The 20,097-nt window shown below is 36.4% G+C and overlaps 3 long non-coding RNA genes across 8 annotated transcripts; 1 reads left to right on the top strand and 2 right to left on the bottom strand.

Moving 5' to 3' along the window:
• Positions 1-9,428: 9,428 nt before the first annotated feature.
• LOC135767278 (uncharacterized) lies at positions 9,429-13,882 on the bottom strand. The gene is made up of 4 exons (XR_010541999.2): positions 13,666-13,882; positions 12,578-12,678; positions 11,571-11,656; positions 9,429-10,472 (listed from the first exon to the last, which is right to left on the bottom strand). It is a non-coding gene; the product is annotated as an uncharacterized lncRNA (long non-coding RNA).
• On the top strand, positions 12,707-19,149 carry LOC135767280 (uncharacterized). 5 transcript variants are annotated; one of them, XR_010542001.2, is made up of 8 exons: positions 14,486-14,623; positions 16,442-16,501; positions 16,598-16,642; positions 17,412-17,489; positions 17,600-17,653; positions 17,881-18,056; positions 18,167-18,264; positions 18,930-19,149. It is a non-coding gene; the product is annotated as an uncharacterized lncRNA (long non-coding RNA). The 5 variants fall into 5 exon arrangements; XR_010542002.2 differs by having other exon boundaries at positions 18,167-18,268; XR_012336905.1 differs by lacking the exons at positions 18,167-18,264; positions 18,930-19,149 and adding an exon at positions 12,707-13,189 and having other exon boundaries at positions 14,278-14,623; positions 17,881-18,015.
• LOC135767281 (uncharacterized) lies at positions 14,479-18,046 on the bottom strand. 2 transcript variants are annotated; one of them, XR_010542004.2, is made up of 6 exons: positions 17,908-18,046; positions 17,580-17,662; positions 17,394-17,472; positions 16,424-16,489; positions 15,453-15,541; positions 14,479-14,610 (listed from the first exon to the last, which is right to left on the bottom strand). It is a non-coding gene; the product is annotated as an uncharacterized lncRNA (long non-coding RNA). The 2 variants fall into 2 exon arrangements; XR_010542003.2 differs by having other exon boundaries at positions 17,580-17,634; positions 17,908-18,042.
• Positions 19,150-20,097: the final 948 nt, after the last annotated feature.

Here is a 20,097-nt window from a genome sequence, read left to right as displayed (position 1 = left end):
GCAATACAATGCAGTTTTCTTTCCACTGTAAAGTCTTCGCTCTGTTCACCCCAGTTTAAAAAAACACAAAGGGATTTACGTTCCCTGTTTTGTGTTATGATTCTAAGTCAGCCCTTATACGTTGTTTTAATTAACGTAGCCTGTTTAAGCTAATTAACATAAACTAGAAATGCGATCGGTGTTTTGTAACGCAATATGCCAAGGAAGGATTTTTATGCAGTCGTGAATCGAGTTGATTGTGATAAAACTGAAATGCAACTAAGGCTAAACTAGTCCAGTTATGTATATTCACCCTGAAGCTATTTTGGGGATTTTCGCCTGGATTTGGCCTACCCAATTTCAAAAGCTTCCCATACCCACATGCAGAGGTTTACATACAAAAGTTTGGTATCATTTTACAGGTAACCCTTTGAAATTACATAAAACACTGTTGAAAGTGCTAAACATGGTTGTATGTGATATCAGTCCTCTAATAAACACAAAAATAAATAGGCGCTTTTTGATGTTTTTTTTCTAAAGTTTTTATTTGAAAGTATATAACTCTGGCCCTGGGTATCTCAGGTCCCTGCAGACAAATTTGTTTGATTCCAGCAATTGTCAGCTTACAGAGGAAAAAGGATAATCTATGCAAAAGTTATTTTACTCCAACTGAAGGGAGGAATAATACCCTTTTTGAATACAATTTCTGCCTAAAAACATTTGAAGTGTCCCCATAACCACATACAGTGGAATAAATGCAATTTCTTTATATCATTTTAAAGAAAACCCTTTCAAGTTACATAAAAAGCTGCTGTTTGTGACAAATTTTGTTATTTATGTTGTTTTTCATATGATGAAACACCAAATTTTCGTAATCTGCTATAGTTGTCATTCATTTCATTTTAGAGCCTCGTTGATTAAGAAACAGTCTGAAGAATCATTTAATAATAGTATAGCTGTTTTCTTAAGTTCACGGTTTCAATGATCTGTCGTTATTTTTGCTTTACTGAAGTTGCTGGTGTGTGAAACTTGTTCTTTACCTTATAATGCTAATAATTATAATACAAGCTTTGGTGAAGCATTGTTGACCCAGTCTTATTTGAGGCAGAATGTCAATTTCTAGAAAAGATGCATTGTTGTTGTTTGCCATTTTTAAATGTTGCAAAGTCATTGGTGTGTGTAACAGCTCAAGTAAACAGTATGTCACTAAGACTGTCTCATAAAATCAGACTAAAGTCTCAAATCTTATTGTGAGATAAAAAGCATCACAGTTTCATTTCAAGCATTAATTTTACTATGATTTCAATTGCTGACATGACATTACTCAGTCAACATTAAAGATATCAAGTTTATATTTTCACAAAATGTTCTTTACATTATATAGGATAATTTTATGTGAAAAACAGCAAATCACAAAGAAATACTTCAGCTGGGTTTTTATAGGCATGGTCACATTTATCCTTAATCTTAAAGAATGTTGCAATTTTTCTGAATATTTGATTAATGTAATGTATTTTTCAATTAAATTTACAATGCACAATAAATTATCTTAGCTGCAGACATTTTAGGTATCTATAAATACTGATAATTGTGGTCAAAACAATAGCAAAATAAATAGTTCTGTATTATTAAATTACAGACAAAGATTTTGAATAGCTACAGTAGGTTGGATTGTATGTTTGGTGCGAAATGGGTTTGGTGGGGGCCCGACCCCCTATTCTTTCATAGGGCCCAAAATTGCTAGCGGCGCCCCTGCTCCTTTAAGAAAATTTACTTATTATATTAATAATAAGTTTATCTATGTATTTTCATCATTCTAGGTTGTGACCAATAGCAAAAAACTGTACTGGATAGAAGAATAGAAAGACACGGTATATATGTATCAAGTGCAAGAATGCAACACATAAACAATTTGCTCCTAATGTGTTTTGTAGGCTGGCATGCAGAGGTTACTGTATATGTTCAGCTGATGATGTGTTATAATGGCATCTGTTCAGTGGGGCTAATGCTGTGTGGACTGACACAATTTTTTTTTGACCAATATCTTTATTAACTTTTTTCAGTTAAAACATACAGAAACAACACATAACATAAAACAAAGAGGCACATCCATTATGTAGCCCAAGACAGCTTGCCCACTGAAGCTAAGCAGGGCTGAGCCTGGTCAGTACTTGGATGGGAGACCACTTGGGAAAAACCAGGTTGCTGCTGAGAGTGGTGTAAGTGAGACCAGCAGGGGGTGCGCTCACCCTGTGGTCTGTGTGGGTCCTAACACCCCAGTATAGTGACGGGGACACTATACTGTCAAAAAAGCACCGTCCTTCGGATGAGATGTTAAACCGAGGTCCCGACTCTCTGTGGTCATTAAAAATACCAGGATGTCCTACAAAAAGAGTAGGGGTGTGCCCCGGCATCCTGGCCAAACTTGCCCGTTGGCCTACTAATCATCCCTCATACTAATTGGCTATATCACTCTGTCTCCTCTCCACTAATAAGCTGGTGTGTGGTGGGCCTTCTGGCGCAATATGGCTGGCGTCGCATCATCCAGGTGGATGCTGCACATTGGTGGTGGTTGAGGAGATTCCCCCGTTCATATGTAAAGCACTTTGAGTACTGAGAAAAGCGCTATATAAATGTAAGGAATTATTATTACTCTAAAACACAATATTGCACATTGGAAAGGAAACATTGTTAAGTTTTAGCAGATGCTTATCACAAAAAAATTACACCCCAGCAGGCAAGTAGTGTGTATGGACAGAGACGGCAAGCTACAGGACTATAGTAAAATCATTGCCTTCCAGAAATTCCATGAATGAACCCCACATCTTCACAAAAGTCTTATATTTCCCCTTAACTATAGCAAGACATTGCAATATCCCCTCAACCCAACTCTGTTTACTTGGTCTGTGAACTGATTTCCATGACGGTGCAATTTTATGTTTGGCTTCAAGAAGGCACAGTATGACCATCATTTTCTGAAACTTCCTAAGTGTACAGTTGTCTGGAAAAAGTCCAAATATATGTCACAGGTCGGAGCAGACCCGAGATAGGTAAAGGGTCACGCCCCTTCCTAGTATCCACCTCGAGGAGGATCCCAAAGCCACCCCAATGACCAGACACACAAGGTAAGCGTAAGATTAAAACAAACTTTATTTAAATTACTTAAAATATGAGTTGGGGAGGGGAAAGGGGAACTTAAAATAACGGCCTCTTCTGGCCTCCAAGCAGGTTAAGAGAGGGGAGGGGAGACAAGGTCTTTAAGGGGGTCTTTTCTATCCGTGGCGCCCTCCGTGTCCTGGAGGCAGAACTTCACCAGGCGGTAATGCGGAATAGGTATCTGACAGTTGACTGCGGTCTAATCCTCTCTCTCCCCTACAGGTGGCGGACTCGTGATCTCCTCGCTTGGAGGGTTCGAGGCTGTGGACACAGAAACACACTTTACTATTGTTGTGATCTCTTCTCTCTCCCTCTCCTACAGGTGGCTGGTAGCAGTGGACACGGTAGGTACTTCTCAGGTGACGGACTCGTCGTTCTCCTCTTTTAGAGGGCTTAGGGCTGTAACACAAATCACACTCTCTCCTTTAACTGTGCTTTTCTTACTTGCAGGTGGCTGGTAGCAGTGGATACGGTAAGTACTTCTCAGGTGACGGGCTCGTCTCTCTCCTATTTTAGAGGGCTCAGGGCTGTAACACAATTCACACTTTCTCCTTTAACTGTGCTTTTTCTCTACTTACTGGTGGTGAACAGGCGATGGGTACGGTGAGTAGTAGGTCAGTAATCTTCCTTTCCCGGGGCCTTAGCCGAAGAAGATACATGCAGTCACCGCCGAGCCGAACGCTGCCCTCTCCTTCCCATGCGTGGGAATTGCTGGACTCAGAACAGGGGCGTACCTTTGAAGAGGCTCCGTGACAGGCAGTTAGTAGCTGATTAAGCTTCAGCAATGCGTTAACTTCACTCACAGGCAAAACAACACTCTGTATGGTACTCACATGTGATCGTTACTTCCTGTACCCTCTTTCCACCGTCACCACCGTAATACACGTTGCCCGGGCCGGAGACTTCGTAGTGTCTCACCAGCCTCCACACTCAGGGTTATTTGACAGCACCACACAGCGTCTTCTCCGTTCGAATATAGCCGACTCCAACCAATGGTAGCTTCTGACAACAAGTACACAGCACTTCACTGCAATACAATCACGTGAACACACTCACTCTGTAAATCTAAACTCACCCACGACACACTTAGTGAACCAATAAGGTCAGGCCATGGGTCTTTTGTGGGGTCGGTTGAAGAATCCGCGGGGCACTGCAACGAAGAAGCCAGAGGTTTAAAAGAGTAGCTGATGCCAAATTCCCAGTGGTGTTGCGTTCCGGGCTCTCCCACCGCTCCGTTCCGTGATGGGGCCGCTACGTCTGTTGCTACAACTCACACATGAATCAACTGGTATGCTTCATATACACGTAACACTTTTACACCTTCGGTACTCACAAATGGTGAATATTACTTCCTCTCTGCGTCTCTTTAGCTCCCCCACTGTTCGGTTTTTCCTTCGTGTATCACGTAGTTCAGTAACTGTTGTAAAAGAATTTCCACATACACTTCTATATGTCAAGCGAGTCAGACATCTTACATACAACAGGGGTTTAAATCATACTCAGCCCAGCCAAAGATTGATCCGTCTTGATGTCCCAGACACTTGCTTGTTACTCCAATACAATGTTCCTAATGCACAGCCCACCAAACAGCCAAACTGCACCGCCACAATACACAGCCAAACCACACCGCCACAATACACAGCAAAACTGAACACTAACCTTCGTTTTCAGGTCCTCTTTATCCTCCCTCTATCCATCTGTTCCTCCAATCACAGATCGCTGTGCTTAATCGTTACACCTGGGTCTCGTTTGCCTAATTTTCCTTCGCGGCGTTTTTCCCGGAAGTCCGGTGTTCCCGTTTTTACCTCCGGGTGGGAAACCTTCCGGTCGGAACCAATCTCCGGTATTTTTGGTTCCGCCCCTGGAAATCGTCACCGTGTGACATATACAAAGTTTGGGACACAGAGGAAGAGGTTCCTCTGTTACCTTTGATAAGATAATAATAATTCCCTTTCAAAACTCTTTTGACACAAATTTTGAATTTTGAAATTTAATACATGCTTTATATCTGAATCAGAACAGATTTTTTCTCTTTCAGTACATTTTATCACAACATGAATAGCACTTTAATTTATAAATGTGATCTAACAGGTAAATGACAAATATTAACCGTAAATGTTGTTGTAATATAGCTACAGTAAACTATATACGTAAACATTATTACATAAATTTACTGTCAATTGTTGCAAAATAATAGCTAGACCCGCAAACATCGTCTGACTAAAAAAAACATGACCACCACACAAGGCACAACAGTCATTGTCCAATTAAGAACAACATCTTTACTCTCCTGTAACTCAACAGCCACAGGGACACAGTGAGAATGTTGTCTGTGATGGGGTCAGTCCTCCCATCTGTAAAGGTGTCAGGAATAACAACTCTGAAGTTCTCTAAAACTTCTGCTCCTTCCTGCTAATTTCAGCAAGCACAGCCAGTAGATAACAGGCCTTCAAAGTGTAAGTGTGTCTGTGTGTGTTTATGTTAGTATTCATGAGTCTATCTGTTTGCTTAAGGTTGTCCTCTGACAAATATGTTGAGCTGAAGGACATGTTTATCTGCCCTTGTAATGGCAGCACGAAGATAATATTATTGTGTGTTAACCATGAAAATCCAATAGACAACATCCTTGCTCTTGACCATAATCCGTTATTGGGACTTGTGTGTAGATTCCTGTATGTCATTCCATTAGTTACTCTTGGAAAGAAAACAATGGTTACAATCTGTATTGGAAGTAAAAGCAAATTCCAAACAGAATAATTTTTATGTACAACATCTCCAAATAAAAGCAGCGTATTGCACCAATGTCTTTGCTGTCATCCATGTTAAGTCCACTTGGTCTGTTTTTTTCTTTCAAGGTAACCGTAATTAAAACTTTTAACTCCTTCACATAACTCTTTAGGAGAAAGTGAATTTTTCAGTAAATGCTGATAAACAAGTTTCAGTTCAAACTGGGCCACGCCTTCCAGTATATCATGCTTTATATAAACGGCATAGTTCTCAGACGTCTCAATGATTTCCCAGCGGGCACCTTGATGTCGATTTGACGTCAAATATTAGGCAAGATTTGATCAAGATGCTGCAAAGCATCATTTCAAAGTTAGATTATACATTAAGTCCTTCTGGTGGTTAATTTGTGAAAATATATAATCAACGTCATGTTATAGGCATTCGGTTGATGTCAAATTGACATCAAATTGATATCAATGTAAATGTAAAATAATAAAACAAAACTGGGGCCTCAAAATGCATCCATTTGGCACATATGTTTTGAATCATATGTTGTTGGATTTCTGCATAAGAGTGGACTTCTGTAACTTCTGTGGGTAAAACACATAAACAAAAAAAAACTATTTATGTAAATTACTGATAATGAAATAATTAAGCGAACAGTAATTATTATATTTGACAAAAAATATACTGATTTGCTTAATTACAATAAAAAAAAAAGTAAAAAGGGAAGCATTTTTGCTGTAACCCCACATGAAGTCCTTATTTAAAATTTTTTTTTTTTTTTTGTGATATTATATACTTAAAAATTAAAATACATTTGCTGTAATTGATAATGAAATTGTAATACCCTATAATGTAAACATATACAGTATTACCACTACATGGTAATTTATGGAAAATTTAAATTAGTTAGATTTTTCATAGTGAACATGCTACATATTTTAAAATTATTAAGATTTTCTTGTCTTTAACTGATAGATGCAATGCTAGGGTTCTTAAAAAAAATCATATTTATTTTAATTTTTAAAATTTTTAATTATGAAAAATGTTGGGGCTACAATGCCCATTCATATTCTCTATTCCTAATACCACCTGTAGATGGCGCCATAGCTTTTTGACATTCTTGGGTTTCTCTGCAGCTAAAGAATGGACTACAACAATTAATTTATTTATTTTTGTGTGTAAATTGATGCAAACCTAGTATGACAATGTTATACATGTGTACACGGAAAAAAATTAAAGAAAGAAATATTTGGAAGATTTATTACGTTGATGACCGTTGAAACACACGTCATCACGTCAGGCCAGCTTGAGGGAAAGTCGAAGCAGCTCGAGAAAGTTGGCGCTTTTATTAGGTGAGTAATAAACATCTCATGAAATAAAACATAATTTGGTAACTTTAAAAACGTAGAAGATTGTGTTTTGATTAAATATTCGATGTTGCAATGATTATTTTGTTCTTTTTGTGAATTGAAATTTCCGTCAGTTAATGTAACGTTACTGTGAAGGATTCTGAGGTAATTTAACACTCTGGGGTCGACGGTGGCGCGGGCGCCGCAAACTCTTTATTTTTCAATCACTCCGCAAAGAGACTTAAATTACTCTGCTGATTTTTGACATACAGATATGATTTATAGGCTACATCATTTCAAACGTTAAAGTGTCTAGTTTTTTTCTGTCCACTCCCAATAAAAACAGAATGTTGTGCTTTTCGCAAAATTAAGAAAATAAACATGATGCACGTTCTGTTCTCTCTCCCTCAGTGAAGTCCTTTCAGAAACGCGTCAGAAAAATAAACTGTAACTTAACGAATACTTGGTGTAGAAACAAAAGATAAATGTCTACATAATGCTTGGAATGTCTCCTTTTAAATGATATAAGTGAAATTGAAAACAGATATTGTCATTCGGTGTAAACTGTATGAGAAGGAGGAGAAGTACCGTATTTCGCCAGTTACCTCATTATCTGTAATGAGATCGGATCGCCACACCCCCGCGCCATTGAAGTGAATGAGCAGAAACATCCATATGCATGACTCGTGCCTCCTGCAGTCAATGGATATGCAATCCACAATCCAGTCTCTCCATTCCTTGTTGTTCCATCCGATTGCACCAAACATGACATAAATCCTTATTTCCTTGCGTATGTGTGTCAGTATCTCCAGACGCGAGTGTTTTCTTTGTTCTTCCGTGAAACAGTTCACGCGATTGGAACACACATACACAAACACGCGAGTCAGGAAACTCGACGCGCTTTTTGGTATTCTTATATAATGCGCGATTCCAAACAGTACAATCATTATTTAGTTGCGTCTAAGCGCATATCTCCGCACAGCAAGTTTATTAAACACAGGATCACTCGCGTGTGCACACATTCACTGCTTTCATGATCAACACGTGAGGTAATGGCGGCGGTTGTAAACAAACATTGATACGTTTACCACGCGTGTCCCTTGTTGTGTTTCTACTATAATGATTACAAATACACAAAGAAGAGTCCAGACAACGATAGGCAGTTGTTCTTTTGAGCTTTTTACTGCACAAAAGTAAACCTCTCGCTGGCCAACCAAACACTAACCCTGGGTTGAAGTGTGTTCATGTTAAGATGGCCAAACAGTATCTTTACCATGATTAAACTACTATGGTTTTTAAAAGGTAACTTATACTTGTGAAATTAATAGAAAATATTTCAATATAAATATATATAAATATATATAATGTGTGTGTGTGTGTGTATTTACATTATATTGAAAAGTAAACCTTATCATGGTTTTACTACAGAGAAAGTTATTCCTGTTGAACATCCACACAAGGCTCATTAGTGGCTCATTATTCAACTCTTTTGTCTCTCAGCTGTCAATCACTGATTATTCAGGAGCTTTCCTGCCTCCATGCATACAGACTTTCCCAAGCAAAAGTGTCTTAGAAATTGTAAATCAATACCCAGATAGCACACGTACGTCTCAGATACGTCTTGTAAAGATCTTTACATCTGCTGACGATCGTCTTTGAATAATACGTCTTCCATATCTTTACAAGACGTATTTAAGATCTTAAAAAATTCTAAATCCTACCTGCCTGCAATGCATCTCCGTTTGGTCTTGAATCCGATCAAACGCAGACGAATCAGCAAAGACCTCCAACTCATTTAATTTTTTAAATAAATGTCTTGTTTAATTGTTTTAAAAATATAGTCAACAGGTTTTTAAGGGTTGGCATTTATTTTGAAGCAAAAATATAATTAATAAAAGCGCATATCACGTATAATAAAAAACAATATAGACATTTTGCGTTTAGTCCAAAACGTTAAAAAGTCACTTATTGTAGATAAAGCACCATGCACAAGAAAAGGTGAGTACTGTATATATAAGTATATATCTAAGGTTGAAACTTTTGATAGTTTTTGACCCCACGCCATCCATTGAAATTTTGTAACACACCTTGCATTTTCACAACATTTAATTTTAAAAATCATCTGAACAAACTCTGAGCAAACCAAATGTGATATTGAGAATGTTTATATAGATGAAGTAACCTAATAAAAAAGTGAAAACACAATACACAATCATTTGACCAAGTTTAATCCAGCATCACAGCATGAATTATATTGACTAGTTTGTTTACCAAATTTGAATAAAATGTTTAACCTATGTGTTAATATGATTACAGCCACAGTGTAACAAAAATACTGCAAAGATATTGATCACATTCTCATTACATTACTTCACAAGACCCAAAGCTGATCAGGACACTTTAAGAGCACTGTAACGTAGTAACTGCTGAAAGAACCATGTAATACTGTGAATATAATGACAAACTGTTCCATAACACTTAGATGTGACTTTAATTACAATACAACATACTCTTACTCATACTCAGGGTTTTTAAACTGTGGGTGAAGACCCACTTGTGGGTCGCCCCGTAAGATAGTGAGTGTTGCATTGTAGTGATGGTTTGTCCAATTAATTATTAGCAATGGTTTTGATATACTATAAGATTACACCTGTCTAAAGCCCATAATACACGGCACGATTTTTGGCTGTCCCAGATGAAAGATTACCAATCGTGAAACAATCGTGGAGATTTCTGTGATCGTGGCTCTTAATTGGTGGTCCTATCTCGTACAGTGTGAGAGGTTTAAAGACGTCTGTTTTCCCAGTCCTGGGACCAAAGACACCTACGATAGTTTTATGACAGTGTAAGAAGTTCAGCATGATCAACGCACATCAACAACGTGTTTGCTTCCTCGACCTGCGTACCTGTATTTGTTTACCACTAGCGCATGCTGATAACGGATGTCGCAGCCTCAGATGCAATAGGTGTCTTCATCGACAGTCTACTACTGAAGTTTAAACAATCCTTGTCACACAGTGTGATAAGGTCTTATTGGATTGCAAAAATCCTGCTGTGTATCCTGGGCTTAATATGTTGTGGAATGAAAAGTTTGGAAACCCCTGCTTAACACAAAGTCTCATTTAAAGTTTATATGAACTTTTGCAATAGACCGACACTAAACGAAACTGATGGCAGATGAGGTGTTGGGATGACAATGGGCCAGAGTTGAATCTGTGCATCTTAGCAGATCACAGGCAGGTTTCTCCTGAAGTGCTGCATTAAGAAAAGAAAGGAAAAAGATGTTAGAACATTTTTAAGGAAATTGAAATAATTCTCACAATCAATATTTGACTATAAACAATAAATTATTACCAATGCAATAACATGCAAACAGACCTGTCAACCACCTTAAAGGTGACATAGAATGATTGAACGGGGTATTTATCCTTGTTCTGTGATGTGACATGTATACAAATTTTTTTTGTTTGGGTCTGTAATGCCTTAGAAGCTTCCTAAAAACCTCTCTCAGATAGCTCTATTAGGGTGGCGGATTTTAAACAAGTGGTTTAGCACCTTTTTGGCTCCCCCTACTGGTTTTCATTGCGATCTCATTAGTGATTGGCTGACTTTGCTGCCACTAAAAAAATACAGCCAATTATTTTAAAGTGGAGGGGCAGTTAGATGCCTGTGATGTCATAAGCATCAGTTTTTCAGATTGGGTCGTTTTCTGACTGACATTTCTAAAAGAGGAATTTCTATGAGACTGAGATGTTTAGCATGTCTAGCACTTTTTGTATTGTTTGTGAATGCGGGTAGACTACCATTATTCAACAAAGACAAGGTAAAATTGGTTTTCCATTCTCTGTCCCCTTTAATAATAGATATACGCGGTAGGCATGGGCTGGTTACCAGTTTCAAGGTATACCGAGGTTTTAAACAGTCAAGGTTACAAAACCACTAAAATGGTCTGTGAAACCGTCTCCAAGGTATGAACTGTATTTATACAAAATTCATTAAATCATTAAGTCATGTGATTGATTTGATGTTTACATGTAATATACATTTTGAAAATATAATATATAATATAATTTAAAGGCTTTATTTTTACCTGCCATTTAAAAATAAAAAAATGTAGTGTAGCAATGGGAATACCGCAACACTGTAAAACCATGGTATTTTTGCTAAAGGTAATCATACCGCCAGAATCTTATACTGGCCCATGCCTACTAAGCGGTTGTACCATGTGTTAGAAACATCAAGATTCTCAAATTTTTAGGGCGAGCGCAATACCACAGTTTTGGATATTCTTCATGTTCCCTAGGGCAGTTATTTTTCCCCAGTGACAGAAACAGTGACCAAATAATTCATTACCTTATCTACATGTGGGAAGAGGCCCACAGGTGAAGGAAGATTTTTGGCCTGCACTTCCACAGCTGGTAAACATGGATTGTGGTGGGCTAGTGACAGAATGAAGAAGATCAGTTTAAAATTATCATTAGATTTCACGACAGCACTGGACAAATGACTTCTCACACTCAGTGTGACTTGAGACAAAGGATAAACAAAGACATTGAGTATGTTTACAAGCACATAATAAGAGGACAATTATCTTATTATGATATTATAAAAATCAGCTTATTACATTAACATGTTTCAAGCGCTTTAATTTACTTTTATTTGTGAAGTTTATCTATCACAGGTGGAGACATACGCACATACGAAACGGCAAAAAAGACGTTAAAATCTGGTTTAAGAGCAAAAAACTACCTGTGCCAATCAGTTTTTGCCATTTATGGGCTTTACCCTATAAAAGAAAACCGTTTTATGCATTTAAATGACCTTACACGTTATCAGTTTATTAAGCGTTTAGACTATAGACACACTCACTGTGCACTAAGATAAAAAAAATTGGTTAACACGACCCCTCGTGGTGGCTTCACTCAGAGGTTGGAGAAGACAACCGGTGGACTAAACATCAAGCCTCTGCACGATTCAGGTAAGTGGAATAAAATACATTGTAAATAAACATTATTAAAACAGATTGTGAAGTCATTCATTCAAAACTTGCTATGACCTAAGCCTAAATGACTTAATTTCTTTTTAGAATTAAGACAACCTTAGCAGGAGAGCCCCAGCAGTAACTTTCTCTCAAGCAGATGAGCAATAAGTTGCTTTATATAGCATGCTGCTTATAGCTAGTGAGAAAGATAATCTAATTGATCTACCATGCATATCCTTCAAATAACTTAACAGAACAACTGAACATGTATAATATGTAATTTAATATGTACATCATTAATAATAATTGTTAATAATATTTAATATTTGTGAAATTATATACTTGTGAATTCATTATATTTGCAATGTTTATACATTACCTGTTTTTAGGTAAACAGATTATCCATCAGTGGGTGCCTCAAGGTCGGCTCTGTAAATACTGTAATCTGCATGTTTCCGAGCACACGTTTACCAGGACACACTAATATTAAACAGAAAAACAACATAAATCAGTGTTAAACACAAACAAATTTTAGGTCAATTAAATAAGGTTTTCATTTTCAAATCAATATAAAAGAAATAAACGCAATAAAAAACAATATCAGTGACGTAATAAATATGTGTAAATTTACACGCATCATTTATTAAGCATTATAAAAAACCCAGCAATATTATTAAACTTTGGTTATTTGTTATTATCCCTGCATTCAAATTGCAGGTTGGAGCAGGAAGTTGACCCTTCTGTCGCGCAAGCGCGAGCTGGTCACGAGCATAGACCAGTGGTCGCGAGGCCATTCGTACGTCACGTGAGCGCCATTTTCATCATATGACCGTTTTTCCTCAGGCACACTTCAACATTTTCTTCGCATTTAACATCATAATTAACATGTAAATAATATAATTCGTAAACATAACGTTTATATTCATTTATAATATGTTTTTTTTGTAATTGTTGGCTTTAAGTTAATTTGTCTGTCAGTTTGTTCGTGTTGGTAAGTAACTTAACGTACGTTATTAACGTTACGTTAGCCTTTTGTCATGTATGTGTTGTTAGAAACTGATAAAAATACGAATTAATTCACAGATATAAATTATAGCTAATACAACTGATAAAATATATTAACATAATTATCAAACCACTTCGCTATAAAACTTTAAGGCTTTTAATGAATACCGGTCGTTTACATAACGTTAACTTACTCCAAGCAAGTCGGGCGGGAAGATACATTTTATAACTCAAGTAACTTTAAGTTAAACAGGGGCTGGTCTAGGCTAACTTAGCAAATGTTTACCCCACCACCGCTGAGAAAACGGTTACATGTTCAACGTGCGTTGCCTTCAGGATTTGCAGCTCGATTTTGGCTTGCATTGATAAACGTTACAAACAAACAAACCAAAAAAAGAATGATCATATACGACAATCAATCTGTAGATCCACTACATGCATAACATAATGTTGGTTACTTACCTCTACTGATGAAACTCCTTCGTCAGCGTTGTAACTTCACATGTTGGTTTTGGTAAATCACAAGAGGCCAAAAATCGAGGTGAAAAAGAGAAATAAATCGTTCTGCGATCGTTTAACGCGACGAGACACCGAAGCCTTAAAAACCACAGGCTACTCCAGCCCAAAGATACGTGCAGCCCTTGTGTCCGGCTTCACGTAGCTTAGCGTTAACCAGTATGACATCACAGTACCGCGTGATTACACTGTTTCGTGGGCATTTGAATCACTCTCGCGGTACTTCAATGTCTGCGCATGTCTGCATGACGTCAACCACTCATGCTTGTAACAGGGGTAGCGTTTGTGCGCTCAGTGATTTAGGGTGTTACAAAACAATATTATTACATTAATATTATCAATTAGTATTGTAATAAAGCTTTTTAAATGTTTGTTAATGATTAAGTGTCATTAACAAACTCTGATTTAAAACATCAATATATATGCTACGTAAATTTTCCTTAAATCATCAAAACATCCAAATTCAATGAAACAAAAACAACAACAATGTATTTAAGATGAGACACATTCAGCATTTATAATTTTTTCTCTTTTTTTGTTTGACTTTGTTTTCTACAGTAGCCTGTTAACAGTAGACCAAAGGTATGATGATCAATTATAAATGCAATATGGTTGAAAGGTCAGTAAACAAACAACAAAAAGGTAATTTCTTAATAGAATGTCTATACATTTTTTGCTTTTGTTACATATTTCATACATCAAAATCATTAAACGTTAATAATTATGTATTCCAACTTGTTGCAGCTTGACAAAAATGTAGCTTGAAGGAGAAGGGACAGCTGAGTAACAAAGTCCTGGTACGCAGACGACGATACTATTACACTGACAATAGTATAATGATGATGGAGACACAAGCCAGAGAAAGGGGGGACCAAACACCAGGCCAGAATTCTGCATGAGTCAGGTAAGCATAATGAGTTACAGCAGTGGTTCTCAACTCTGTTCATGGAGTCCCACTGCTCTGTGCATTCTGTATGTCTCTTTGATCTGACAGACTGAGGCTGCGTCCAAATATCACTTTGTGCATCCTATCGTGCATCATGTTCTGGATGTAAAGCATGAGACTTTTAATTGTATGTTAACATTTCTATGGTGTTCACTGCATTATTGTTATGCATTTTGTGAAACATCTGCAACATTTTGTCGTTTATTTAGGGACTACTGAATAAATAATACACTTTAATAAAGCTACATACTCAAAACAAAGAGCTTTTTTACAGGAGCAAAGAATTCTGCATCTAAAAGTTTGATATAAGCAAATGTTCATTTCAGAGTGTTCATTTTATTTACAGAAAAACTTAAAAATGTTAAATATAAATTAAAAGTAGTAAATAAAACACAAATACGTTTTGGTGCAAATTGCTGGCACTACCTGGATTGAAATTTTTACACATGCTAAGTGTGTCCCATCGGATGAATAATTCTACATGCACGCTTGGGATCTTCACGCCCACTAGAATACTTAGGCCAAATACAAAAAAAAAAACCGTAATGTAAGTAGTCTAGTGCAAAGACAAGAAGTGTGAACATTTGGTCACAGCCTCAGTTCAGTTCATGAAGATCTCTACTAATGAGCTGATGATTTGAATAAGGTGTGTTACATAAGGAAGACATACAAAATGTGAATAGCAGAGGACCTCGAGGAACAATGTTTAGGAACAGTTACACTGTATAAAACATTAACTAAACAGACAAATTATTTGTCATAGCTTCAATAAACAAAAGAATGTCACCTGCATTTTAGTTTCCAGCATTTTTCCACAATGAAGCCAAACTGGAAGAAAATAAGCTTCTGCTTTGCATCTGACATCAATTCAGAAACCTGCAAAAATAATCACAAGACAATGAAGAATGTTTAAAATATACATAGAAATAAGCTCTAAGGAGCGGCATGGTTTACAGTTAAATTATGGGGTACTCACACTATGCATACTGTATCATACCAAAGTATGTTTTACCTCCAAAGTTTGGTGTGACTAGTGTGAGCGCTCCGTACCCTACTACACTTGTTCTCTGCAACAGTCCAGTTTAGTTCATGGTAGGGGGGCAATATTTTGAAACATAAATATTTTAAAATTATTTGCGACCCTTACAAAGACACTAATTTCCCACAGCCAGCAACAGCACAATGTTTGTCTGACATCACAATCTTATTGTTATTACAACTTTATGATTGTCAACAACTACTACTTTAGACTGAACACCAGTGGGCGGAGCCAACGATATAATGATGTGCCCTGTCTTTCTGTGGGGGAGGTCAAATGAAAATTAATCTAGCTAGTGACATCACTACTCCAGCCATTTTACATTCGTAAAAGAAAAATGCTGTCTGCGATTCACTTATGTTTCCATGATTGCAAAAACCTTTATCGAAGTACATATACAATTGTTTAAGTGTCATAATTAAAACATTCCTAAATTGGCAGTGACCCTGGCTTAAGTCGATACAAAACTCAAGTGCAAATCATGACACTCATATTAACTGTAGTTTTTGAAATTATTGTAACACAGATATCAGATATGAATAGTGTCTTATGTAAATATAAAAAGAGCAGAACAAAAAATGAATATAGTCAAAAAAATATGATCTGTGCATTAAGATTTGCAATGTATATGCAGTCTTATTGTGACGAGAAAACTTGGTTATTGCTGGAATCATGAATGGTCTGAATAGGATTTGAGTTTGTTTACTTGTGAAACTTACCTGCTTCACCATTTACAGATCCAGTGGGTGCAGATCATCATACAGATGGTTCAAGTGTGGATCCACCTAATATTCAAGGTAAAAGAGCATTTGTTCACAGCATTATCTAAGAAAACATATCACTAGATATTACATATTAGATGTCAATGTCTGACTCTGATCCATACGAAACAGATTTTCTGTCCTGGGACACTCGGCTAACCATCAAGAAAGAACACAGTAGGTTAACAAGAATCTGACCTCACATTTGATCATTACAAATTATGGCAGTACATTACACATTTAAGGACTGTTATTCCTCTGGCTGATTTAAAAATACCCAAAAGTTCTTAAAAAGAAGCAGCCCTAGTTATTTTGGCTTGTCAAACATAAACTATATAAACATAACTATTGCGACGCCTCCTTCTAATGAACAGGTTTAAATACTTTACTTATTTCCATGAGCACAAATCTTAATGCTACAGCATATGATATTCTAGAAAAAATGTTTGATGCTAAATTTATAGCAAGAGTTTTGGCAGGGCCCTTTTTCAATACCAACTTAAGAATGACCCTACAAACAAAGTAAGGTTCAAACAGAAAATTAGTGATTCAGTCTGGTGTGGAAGAACTTTGACTGGTCTGAATAAACCCCAGACCTTAACTCAGCTAACACCTTTGATATGACTCAAAGGTTTTTAGCCAACAACTCATCACCTAAACCTATCAATAACTTGTACAAGAAGCTGTAGTCATTTCGGAACAGAAAAAGGCACTTACAAAACTGTTGCAACAAAAATCAAAACAAAACTCTTTGAAGTGGTATTATATGGTATAGCATTTATATTTGTTTTGATTGGATATACTGGAATAAATAAACATGTTTATTAGAATGAGGCCTCCCAATACTTTTGTCTAGTGTATTTGCCACAGACAGGGTAACACATTCCTTAGAGTGTGCTTCTTTGTAAATGTGACAAATGAAAATGACCTGATCCATCATTTCCAGCTCCAGTGGGCATCCTTTATCCATCCAGACCCTCATACAGATGGTTGGAGTTTTGATTCACCTAAAGTACCATGCAAGGTAAAAGAGCATTTGTTGACATAATTAGGAAGAAAACATAAACGCATTGTTCATGGCATTTAAATACAACATAACACTGTTTAATACTACCTTTTCTGTTCAATCCATAGAGCACTCATTTTCCCTCTTGAGACCATGGTGTGACCTGCAAGATCGAATGGAGAGTAAGTTGCCTAAAAATAAATGTATTTAAAATCGTCATTAGCTAAACATCAACATGTCTGAGGCAGATGCAGGTCTGATGGTCCGTCCAACATTCAAAACCTCACAGTAAATCTGCAGTCTTGAGTACTGTTTTAAATCAATGTATACATATGCTCATTATGAATTTTAATAAAAAATACTAAATGTATATAAAAAGCCTCAATTCAATTATTTTTTGATATTGCAGCTGTAGACGAGACAATCTTGGAGTCACCTGCTTTCCCTGGTCCAGTTGTTAGTCCAATTACAGATGGAGATTATAGAAGAGGATGATGTCTTTTCTCCAACATCTTTCTAGACTGATAAAAGATCTAGACAGGCTCAAACAAAAGTTAACAGACAGAGGGGCTTATATAGAGAATGGTAAGAACCATTTTATCCGTCAAACTTTTTACCAATTATTGTAAACATAAACAATATTATAGGGCTTAATTTGTTTTAAACATTACTTCAATGTACTGTATCTGTTTAAGGTGAGCAGCTACACATAAAAGAAGAACATGGAGAATCTGCCCAGAGGTGTTAACCAGCAATGCAGCTATACAACTAAATTGATGCAGGCGGAAACAATGTGTGTATGTTATGTCCAAATGTTGTTATGTTCAAATGTTTTACAATATACTTAAACAGGTGGACCTGTCATTATTGCATTAGTCAAGTACAACTGAGTAGGTTAAGTTTACATATCAACGTCAATAAATATATATAAATAAATATCAGTCTTGACAGCAAACATAATAATGTTAAATAAAATAATAATTACAGCTTTTTAAGAAATTTAAACGGGCTCAAACTATCAGTGAAATTAACTATCAAAAACCTAAAATAACCACAGACACGTGCATAAAATATTTAACGTGAACTAGCTAGTTACTGTACATACATTGCTTATTATCAACGAAATTTCTAGTTAACTGATCCCACACTCAGCATTATTAAAATGTATTATTACTACATACCTTAAACAAATGTTCCCTTAAATCGCCAGACCAGGACAGGTTTCTTTCTTGCCCTTCTTCTTTTGCATTGCGACGTCGATATAAGTGCATGGTGTGGTGTAGCACGAATTTAACGCAAAGACGCTCATATTAATAATATACACGATATTGACGATTAATACGGATGATTTTATCTTTGTTTGACATTCTAATAAGAGTTATATTGAGGAAACAAAGAAAACATATGACATAGTTTGTAAAATTAATTTTTCCTTATTTTTTTAATGGTTTCTTTTAGAATGCAGCTGCTGCAGATGAAGAATCCGTCCGTCTACCACTGAAGGAGACGCGGAAAATTCCATCCAAGATGTTCTTTGCCAGAGGAAGCATTTGATTAATTTAAAGATATTGTGTTTCTTTGTATGTTATAGAAAAACGTTGCTTTTTTTGCATACACTCGTGTAAATATGCATCTTATGAATGTTTTCCTTTGTCTAATTTTAATAAATTTTACGCAATCAATTGCCTGTTTTATTGAAAATACTATTTTAATTGTTGTCAATGATATATTGGAATAATATGTGTGTATAACTGTGTAGATGTAGTTTAGAGCAATTTATTTTTAATGATCTTTTAATCGTCTTTTAAAGCTCTCAGAAACATCTTAGAAAGAGCTCGATTAAAGCTCTTATAAAGATCTTTTAAAGATCTAAGAAACATCTTGGAAAGATCTTAGAAAGATCTGCTAACCATCATTCTAAATATCAAGCGTCTTGAAAAGATCTAAAAGCGTCTTCAAAACGGCTGGGCTCGTACGTCTCAGATACGTAATTCATATGGGCAAACGACCTTTATAATACGTTTTCCAGACGGAATGGAAATCTGAGTGATTACCTCGCAGATACGTATCTGAGACGTACGTGTGCTATCTGGGTATCTTGCTTTATGTGATTGAGTAGGCCATATGATTTTCACATCATTTTGAAGAAAAAACTCTAGACTACTAGATCCAGTTTGGAAAGTCTTGGGAAAACATGTTTAGAATGAGTTTTGTGGAGTTATATCAGTGACTTAAAAATTTTGCTTTTTCAAAAACCACGCATAAACATTTTTCTCTCAAAAATACAAACATGTACATACATGTTGATTATATGATATTGTAGCCCAGTTTGTGATGAACACAGTGTTATGAGACTTTTGCCATTAATATGTTTTTAAGCAACTGAAAAAAGCACAAATGTCAGTGCATGTCAAAACTTCCCAAGGGCCCTAAAAACCCCTTAGACCCCAGAGGGTTAACAGAGTTAGATGCATTAAGCAGATAACTATTGTTTTTTTTTAAAATGTCTACGGTGGTTGAATGTTAGTTTTAGAGTTTTTGTTCGTACTAATAAAAGTTACTCACAAAATTGTCCACTAAAGTTGGATGCGAAATTAATATGAGGTAGGCAACATCATTATGTCTT

The sequence above is a fragment of the Paramisgurnus dabryanus genome, chromosome 6, assembly GCF_030506205.2.
Source record: "Paramisgurnus dabryanus chromosome 6, PD_genome_1.1, whole genome shotgun sequence".
Lineage (NCBI taxonomy): Eukaryota > Metazoa > Chordata > Actinopteri > Cypriniformes > Cobitidae > Paramisgurnus > Paramisgurnus dabryanus.
Note: the sequence above shows the minus strand (reverse complement) of the source record. Positions and strands in the feature narration are given on the sequence as shown.